We start from the raw sequence: 10,159 nt of genomic DNA, 5'->3' as shown, positions 1-10,159 counted from the left end.
AAAGCATCGCAGCGACTACAACCATTATCATCTGCAAATTATGGCAGGCGGCAGTCATAGCAAAGAGATGAAGCACTTTTTAAATATGGGGAAAGCCAAAAACTGCGCTTCCTCCACTTCCTAACATTGAATCATTAATGTTGAATTCTCTCACATCTGTTCTATTCCCATATTGTTGCAGTATATTAATGACTAACCTCGTATTGTGGATGAATAATCTCAGTTGTTCTCCTGACTGAAGTTTGCCTAGGGTTGCCAACTCCCTGAAAAATAAATAAGGGACACCTCGTGGCCAGGGCCGGGCAACCCAGTTGTCTTCACCCTTCCCAGTGTGGTAGCTCTTTTTTTGTGTGTGTGAAATTATTTTTTAACCATTTGACTTGAATTTGATTTAAGCAGATGCATATTCTTTGTGATATGACCATATGGGAAACAAATGATCATTTAGCCATTTATTTTTAGCTCAAAATGACAACATTAACACAGTAAAACAGGTCTCTTTCTTAAACAGAAGCCTGTCATGCTTAACTTTTGAGAATATAAGTAAATCTTTCTTTAAAAGAACTCTGTCCTGCTTAACTTAAAATTATATAAATTAATAGAAAGCAATAGAACGAAAAATATTCTTGTAACAGTGCACATTTAGTGCATTTAGTACAATTGGCTTCAGTTGAGGTATTATTTCAGCTTTTCTAATGCTAATCAGCTGCTCCTGTTTGTAAACCCACTTGTTCCCATGATTACGCACCTTAACTCATCATCATTATTCATCTATGTATTACTTTTATGTATTATTCATCTATTTGTTGTAATCATCCATCCTTGCAGTTGTTTATTACACAAAATAAATGATATTATCACACTTCTGGCCACATAGCGCTGATATTCACTGCACATGCCCATATTAACCTTAACCAGAGGGTTTAAACAACAAACCAGTGTTTACATACCATATCTGCTTCTGCCGTGGCCTGGTGGACAAAAAATTGGTTAAGGGTTCCCCGAGCTGTCACGCCCCTCATGTTCTTCTTGTGCCCACCACTAGAAGCATGCCTATGGAAAAAGTGCGCCGGCACACAGTGCAGTGCGCTTTATAGGTGTTATCGTGCACTTTCCCAGCCAGGTGTTTTCCTTTTCCCAGTCCTCCCTGTACTTTTGCAGCCTTTTTTCTTTTCTTTCTCTGAGGGGAACAAACATTGCTGCTCTAACGCTGGGCTTACACTGTGCGATTTTTGGCCCATTTTGAGCCGATTTTTGAGTCGTGCGACCGATTTGGTGATCGGCCCGATTTTGGCCTTCATCGTGCATCGTGTAGTATACGTGGGGTAACGAGAAGCGATTAACACCTCACGACCAGCTCCCGATCATCAATCGCTCGTGAGGGTGTCACCACAGCCGCTCACACTGCTCATGCGCAAACACGTAAACATCGGTGAAAAAGACGGCGCAGCACGGCTGTGCAGCGTGTGATATGGACACAAGTGATGGAGGCACTTGTAGAACTTTGGAAAGCTCATCCGAGCCTTTTCGATGTAGCATCACAAAATTATCACGACCACAACAACCGTGAAAATAGTTGGATTTACATTGCTGCTCAATCACAGCTGCCTGATCATGTTTTTCATTAGCAATTTAGCAAAGTTGATGGTGGTGGTGTGTCTGTGTGAGTGAAAGACAGAGAGAGCGAGCGACAGATTTTCTGTTATAACCTTCATGTTATGTTGGCACAGTGTGAGCACTCAGGTCGCATCAGAGCATCGGGCCGTATAGTGTGAGACCTGCATCGTGACCTGCAAACTTCTAATCCCTGCGAGTCAATCGTGCAGTTTGAGCAAGAGCTGAATAACGTGACTGAAAAAAATCGCAGTGTCTGCCCAGCTTTAGGTGTACTGTCATCCGAGACGTGCACCGCAGTGTCGGCGTTTGTTTCCCTGTTGGCCATGCTTGTTGTTGTGGTCATCTGTTGTCTTCCGGTATTTTCTCCGCAAGCGACCTTTCCTCGACCAATGAGATAATCTGAATTGTCATACTCGAATTGTCATAAGTGTGCTGTCAGCTCATTGGTCACAAAGCAGGAGAGGGGCTGGGAATTATGTTTTCAAACAAAGCGTTAATTCCATTAACATTTATAGACTACTTTTGATTCTCACTGTATTACGGGACAAAGTGCGTCCCTTATTAGCTCAATACGGGACGTGTACTTTTGTTTCTAAATACGGGACGATTCCGTTTTTTAAGGGACGGTTGGCAACCCTAAGTTTGCCCCATGTATAGCATCCTGCTATGCGATTGCATTTGTCCCTGACCACCAGAATCCCTCACGTTAACTTTTATCGAGTGGAAAAAAAGTTTGCGTTCATCCTCCAGCTTCACTGTGCTAATGTTATGCTAACATAGCTGTGTTGCTAGCAATCACGTAGCACAACATTATATACCAGGTAGTCCAACTTCAGTAACCCTGCAAACGCCACTGCTGTTTAGTTTTCTTTCTTCATTTATGTTGGTAGTGGTAGCAGAGCTGTACGTTTGAATTAGTTTCATTAATCTCTCAGTCAGAACATGGTATGAAATGTTTAGGTGGAAACTAGCGAGCTAACTTCCTGCTAACTTGTAACTCCGTTAAATTCAATAACTTCTGTTTTCATGGATGCCTGGATGTTAAACTTAATTGTTACACCTGGTAAAGCAGCAACGCTGATGATTTTATTAAAGATGAAAGAATTTAGACCGTTTTTAACTCTCAGTGTTCGTTTGACTTTGGGACTTGAAGTGGACGGAGTTTTGGACCCAGATTGCTCCGCGAAGCTCCTCACCACGGCAGCCGTAATGCTCTGACGATCCATCAAAACATTTTCTAACAGATTTCTGCACACCAAAATTGGTTCGAGGTCAGTAAGCACAACCAGAATTCATACATAAGGCACACTCTTGATTTTTGAGAAAATTAAAGGATTTTAAGTGTGCCTTATAGTGTAGAAAATACGTTATACAGAAGAAAAGAATATATCGCGATATATATCGTTACGCACGTGCTTCAAATTATACCGCGATATGGATTTTAGGCCATATCGCCCAGCCCTAATACATAGTGTATAAACTCAAAATACACATTTCACTTAAAAATTAAGATGTGAAAATGTGAACAAATCAACTTGTTAGAGATATTCTTCTCCTCTTGAAAAAAAAATGAAAAATGAAAAATAAAGAAATAAGTCTTCTCATCAGATATTGATGCTTCTTTCCTGTGTGACAAAAAATAGGAGACAGATGTTTGTTTGTTTGTTTGTTTTTTAAGTTAATTCCCAATAAAACTGTTTCATTGCTAACTACATTGCTGTCTGTATTATTGCTGAAGTCCTAAATGATCATCTTTAAAGTGTTTGTGCTAATAACATCAAGTCAGACAGGCATGGAGAACAGCACTGACTGTTTAAGTAGTTTAATGTGTAGGTGCTGGTGATAAACACATTTTGAATGAAAGCCGGGGAACTTTGGTAGCACAGAAACAAGTGGCTATTCTTTGTGACCATATAGATCAGTCCCTCATATTACCATTATTTCACCCAAAGGCACAAATTAATACTCAAAAGAGCTGCAGCAATACACACAAATATAAACAGTACTTGGTGACAACTTTGCTTTTCACAGCATATTCCATAATAGCGCTGCCATACTGCATCACACTCAGTGCATTTCAATCATTTCTCCAGCGAGTTTGATAGCAAAATAATAATCATAATTTTAAAAAAAAAATAGCGTGTGTAACGTACACATACTGGAAAATTATTTACTAGGACTCACCTATCATGTGACCGGACAGAGCAAACTCCGCCATTGTTGTTTTCCATCAAACACTCATTAAAACAGCAACCTGCAGGTATGTTAGCGCACTCATCCCCGACTGTCCGAGGGAGGGGCGGGGTCACACTTTGAAACAGATGCAAGGCAGCCCAGGCGGGGAAATTTTGCTTTTGAAATACAGTTACATTTTCAAGAACTTTCAAGCACCACATCTGAAATTCAAACACTTTTCAAACCTCGAAAAGACGACATTAGAATTCAAGCATTTCCCAGGATTTCTGATTTTTATACTCAAAAATCCATCCACAAGCTTCAACGCGTCCAGAACTCTGCTGCCCGTATCATCACCAGGACCCCTTCTATCCACCACATTACTCCTGTTCTGCAGCAGCTTCATTGGCTCCCGGTCAAATATCGTATCAATTTCAAAATACTCTTGTACACATTTAAGGCCATTCATCATCTCTCCCCTCAAAACAGGACTACAACAGTTCAAAATCAGGACTTCTTAGGACTTAACCAAAACAGAACCAGAAACAGCTGGGGGAGCAGCACAGCAAAGGACTCATCCAGGCTGGAAAAACGAATCAGGAAGGCTAGCTCTGTGGTCGGCATGAAGCTGGACACTTTGGTGATAGTGGGAGAGAAAAGGACATTAAAGAAACTGCTGGACATTATGGAAAATGCTGGGCATCCTCTGCACATGCTCGTAAATAATCAGAGGAGCCTATTCAGCGACAGGTTGCTTCTCTCAAAGTCAAGAACCAACAGGCTTAAAAACTCCTTTGTCCCACACGCCATCAAACTGTTTAACTCTTCGTTGGAGGGGAGAGGGAGGGGAAACAGGAGGACAAAGGCGAGTGGGAACAACTGAGCTGTAGTGCCTTTTCACTGTGCAATATTTGCAATATTTTTTTATATTTGACCTTTTTTGTGGGGCAAATAATATTGACACCAGTCATTTTGAGTTTTTCTGAAATGATTCTGTTGTTGTCTACAAAATATTAAAAAAATTAAGCTTTAGGGAAATCCTCTGGTTTAAAATCCTGTTTTAAAAAAAGCACTTGGGACAATTGTGGTGGAGACAGCTTTTGTTATAATATCAATAATATTTATATGAATATGGGATACTGTTACATGTTTGCATAGACGTTTGTGGAATATGGAGACACTCCTGGCATTATATGAGCAAAGTGAAACTCAATTTTTAGGGTTCATGGAGATGAGTGTGAAGATCCAAACAATCACTGTCAGTGATGGAGAAGCTTTGATGAAAATATTTGGTAAAAAGTTCACCAGCATGAAGGAAATGAAGTTCTCAAACTTTCCTTAGGAGGACCCCAGCACGCCTGCTTAAAGAAAAGTAAGTGTGCTGATGTGGATGCTTGCAGTGACTGCTGTATAGAGGCCATCACATGAAACATATCAGTGTCATAATTGTTAGTTTAGTCACGTGTTTGTTTATTATCCTTATTGTTTTATCTGGGACTGTTTGCAAACATCTCAGAGAGAGGAGACACCAGCATCTGAACAGAGACTCAAACCAGCAACCTGCAGCTCCCTGCTTGGCTGCTCCAGTTTTCTCCTCTCTCATGTTGCCCACCAGTGATTTCTAGCTGCCCACCCACACAGCAGGCTAGAATATGCACTGAGCCTCAGCACCATGGTTGCAATACTTGGACATGTTTTCTTTATTAAATAATGAACCAGACCCCAAAAAGTAAACAGCTGTTATTGCTAGGCAACGGGAGCAGCATTTGGTGATGCAGCACCTGACATTCCTGACCATGTGGGCGGAGCATGCATGGAATGGAATGTTTCGTAGAACTGTGCAACACAAGCACTTAGTTACAGCATTTTTCATTTTATCCAGACACAGCTAGAGACACATCTACAGCAGCATCTCTGTGTAGGACAGACGACGGTTGAAGAAAAAAACACATCGAAAACTTCACTTCTCTACAAAACTTTGGTTCCTTTGTTTAAAAGGCCAAAATGAATCAAGGGAGATCGAGAAGAGGATTGGTGAGTGCGTCACCATACAGTACAGAACAGTCTGAGCTGATTAAACTACGAGAAGAATTTCAAATAATACAGGCTGAAAATGTCAAATTAAAAGAAGTGGCAGAAGAATCAAGAGAAGAAGCTAAAAATTCAAAGTTTGAAACCGAAGTAGTATTGAAGGAATTACTGCATGTGGGTCTAAAGCTTAAAGGAGAGAAGATGGGAAAACAACAAGCAGAAAATGAGAATGAAAACATCAAGAAAGAACTGTTGGAAGCTCAAAAAGCATTGCAGGAAGAGAAAAGCACAGCACAAGAAGCTAAAAATAAATATCAAACTGCAAAGAAGGAGGCAGAAAATGTGATGCAGGAATTACAGGAGGTGCAGGAAGCTTTTGAAGGGGAGAAAAGGAAAATGCAGTTGGCAACACAAGAAGCTGAAAATGTAACGGCTGAAGCTGAAATACTCAGGAAGGAATTACTGCATGTAAAGCAACAACTTCAAGAGGAGAAAAAACGTAAACATGAGGCAGAAAATGAGATTGAAAATATGAAGAAAGAATTGTTGGAAGCTCAAAAAGTGTTGGAGGAAGAGAAATTTAAAATACAGGAAGCAAAGAAAGAAATGGAAAATACAAAGAGTTTCACTCAAAACATGAGGAAGAAGTTGCTGGAAACAGAGGAAGAAATAGAAAAAGAGACACATGGAAAATGGGAGGCAAAACAGGAAAGTGAAACTCTGAAGAAGAAACTGATGAAAGTGCAAGAAGAACTTGCAGAAGAGAAAATTGAGTTGAAGGTATTCAAGAAAGAAACGACAGCCTCTGAGGTGACCAAGAAAGGCTGCAAAGATGCACTTAAAGAAATACAAAAGCACAAAAAGGAAGCTAAAGAGCTCCTGAAACAGAAAGTCAAACTGGCCAAACAGCAGCTGAAAGAAACATTTAAAGACGCCGAGGAGCAGCTAAACAAAACCTTAAAAGAGCTGAAGGCAAAAGAAAAAGAAAAGAAAGCCGAGGACAGGAGTGGATTCTGGAGCAGACTGCTGAGAAAAAACTGACCCAGCAGCATCAAGTTTAAGGAGAGCAATAGTTTCTTCCTCCTTCCCCCTCTCTCAACCTTTCTTTCACAAAAATCCCCCCAAACTTGACTTGGGACGTTTGTTTGTTTTTAAAAACTCTATTCTGAATACATGTACTGAAATACACAAATAAAATTGCCATAACTTGACCTCACGTTGCCGGCTTCTTTTCTTGTGTGTCTGTGGATGTAAAACAGTAACACACTTTCTGCTCTGTGTGTTTTTAATTGTAAATAAATGCAATATATCTTCATTTTAAAAACTTCTGCTCTAAATCTTTTTTTAGCAAAATGCTTTTTTTGCCCCTTCCTGATTTCTTATGTTTTAACATGTTTGTTACATTTACATGTTTCCGATTTCAAGTGTTAACACAGATGGTCAGAGACAGAGGTCTGGACAGCTCTTTCCCTTTATTTGTATTTATTCAGGTTATTTTTATACTCAAAAATCCATCCACAAGCTTCAACGCGTCCAGAACTCTGCTGCCCGTATCATCACCAGGACCCCTTCTATCCACCACATCACTCCTGTTCTGCAGCATCTTCACTGGCTCCCGGTCAAATATCGTATCAATTTCAAAATACTCTTGTACACATTTAAGGCTATTCATCATCTCTGCCCTCCATATCTTTCTGATCTGGTTAAGATCACCGCCCCATCTCGTTGTCTCAGATCTACTTCTTCCCTTTCACTCTCCGTCCCCTCCCCCCGTCTTGCCACCATGGGGAGCAGGGCTTTCAGCTGCTCTGCTCCACGACTCTGGAATCCCCTACCTCCTGATTTAAGAAATATCTCTTCCTTCTCTCTCTTTAAGTCCCAACTCAAAACTCACTTGTTCAAAATAGCTTATCCCACATAACCTCTCCACTCTGCTCTTTTAAATTAGTTTATGTCTTATGCTTTTACGATTGTGTAAACTGCTTGTTTTTATGTTGCTTTTTATTCTAATGTGTACAGTGACCTTGAGTTTTTGAAAGGCGCTTTCAAATAAAATGTATTATTATTATCTTTGAAATATCTCAGTGTGACACTGATACTGTACATGAGTGTGGTAGGTTTTGAAAACAGCATCAGCAGAGTACACAGCAAAGGGGAAAGGAACAATTGTTCCTTTCAAATTTTATACAAAACATCCAATCCTGGATCATATCCATATCCACTTAGGACCGAGTGATCCAAATACACCACATTGTGACAATAACCACGGCATAGCAGCTGATGAGCAGCAGATAGATACTGCTCATGGCACCACTGGTGCAACTAGACTTGCAGTCAAGACCGCCTAAACCAAGACCAAGACCAGAGGGTATCGAGACCAAGACAAGACTAAGAACAAGTCGAGACCAAGTCGAGACGAGACAGAGATAGACAAAAAAGTCTTTAAACTGCAGCCAGATGCTGCTTCGTTTACGGGTGTCAGGCATATTTATGTGTTTTTGCTTTAGCACGTCTCTCACCCTCTCTGTTTTTCACACAATGATATTATCCTATATCCTCGCATGTGATTGGCCACAATATGGAGGGATTGGAGCACAGCTGAGGCACTGTGTGAGAGCTGAGCAGCGAAAGAAAATAAAGCGAGGGTAGAAATGACTGATAGATTAATAGGCTCTGTTTTGAGTTTTGTTCAAAAAAGAATGACTTCATATAGGAAAAAATAAATATCACATATGCAGGACACCTTAAACTGTATCAAGACACGAGGACTAAACCCCAATTCAAACAGACCCAGAACTGATCGGGAATCAAAACAGGACTACAAGAGTTCAAAATCAGGACTACTGAGGACTTAACCAAAACAGAACCAGAATCAAAACTAGATGATAGCACTAAAAATCATCATAGACCTGCACTACACTTATTTTTTAATTCTACCAAAGTCCACTATTTAGATTCAGAGCAGCTTATATAATTATTTAGCCTTATTGTGCAAACAAGCCTGCATAACTTAATAAATATAGAATTTGAAAAGTAACAAATGGTATCTCAGAAGTCACACAAGGTACTAGATACATGTTCTGATGAGTTTTGGCAAACAACCATTTGACTAACATGTGTGTCACCTGCTCTTGTTCCATCTCTGTTCTGTCCTCTCTCTCCCTCTATGTTCCTCTCTCTCCCTCTCTGCTCCTCTCTCTCCCTCTATGTTCCTCTCTCTCCCTCTCTGCTCCTCTCTCTCCCTCTCTGCTCCTCTCTCTCCCTCTCTGTTCCTCTCTCTCCCTCTCTGATCCTCTCTCTCCCTCTCTGTTCCCCTCTCTCCCTCTATGTTCCTCTCTCTCCCTCTCTGCTCCTCTCTCTCCCTCTATGTTCCTCTCTCCCTCTCTGCTCCTCTCTCTCCCTCTATGTTCCTCTCTCTCCCTCTCTGCTCCTCTCTCTCCCTCTTTGTGCTGACAATCAAGCCAAACACCAACATCATCAAATATACAGTTGAAACCAGACATTTACACACTCTTCAGATAAAAACACAAAAACGTTTTTAATTGTAACATCGAATCAGACTAAATGTTTATTTTTTAGATTAATAAATATAAAAACATATTTGTTAAATTTAAGAGTAAATTGTCTGTATTTCTTAATTGTAAATGGCACCAAATTGTATTCAAAATTGAGCCACACTCATGGAGCTCCACAATTCTTTTCCTGGTGTTTTGGTTGACATCTCTTGATTTTCCCATGTCAAAGAAACAGGCTCTGTGTTTTGCCTTATATGCATCCACAGCTGTGCCACCAATTTACTCACATGGACTCTACGAACCTGTCAGAAGCTTCTTCAGCTCAGAATGGAATCGTCTGGAGTTTTCTTATTAATTAACAATAAACTTAGTGTATATGTACTCCTAAATTTGATGAAAGTAATGAAAAATAGACAGCTTCCTCTTTTTATTCTGACATTTAACTAATTCAAAAGATATTTCAATATTTATTTATCTAAAACAAAACAAGTTTACTCTAAATTGATGTTTAACAGTAAAAAAATGTTTCTATGTTTTCTCTCTAAAGTTTATGTAAAGATCTGGTTTCAACTGTGAATATACTGCTGTGAATTGAAATTCCTCTTGTTTTGCATAGAAATATACTGAACAACATCCAAAGCATAATACATAAAATAACATCTACCTGAGTTTTTTCTTTGAAAGAAGCTCCTTATGGCCATTGTTGTGTTCATCAGTACATATCTGAAACCGATTTAGAGTTTGTTTAGCCGTGGAGGGTAACAACTGAAAATATGAAATAAACACACATGTAAGCTAAGACTCTCTAAAAAGAAAGCATT

The sequence above is a fragment of the Diplotaxodon limnothrissa genome, linkage group LG9 (assembly GCF_057381915.1).
Source record: "Diplotaxodon limnothrissa isolate DT_005_m linkage group LG9, D_limnothrissa_male_GT1.1, whole genome shotgun sequence".
NCBI lineage: Eukaryota > Metazoa > Chordata > Actinopteri > Cichliformes > Cichlidae > Diplotaxodon > Diplotaxodon limnothrissa.
The sequence above is the reverse complement of the archived record's forward strand: the minus strand, read 5'-3'. Positions refer to the sequence as shown.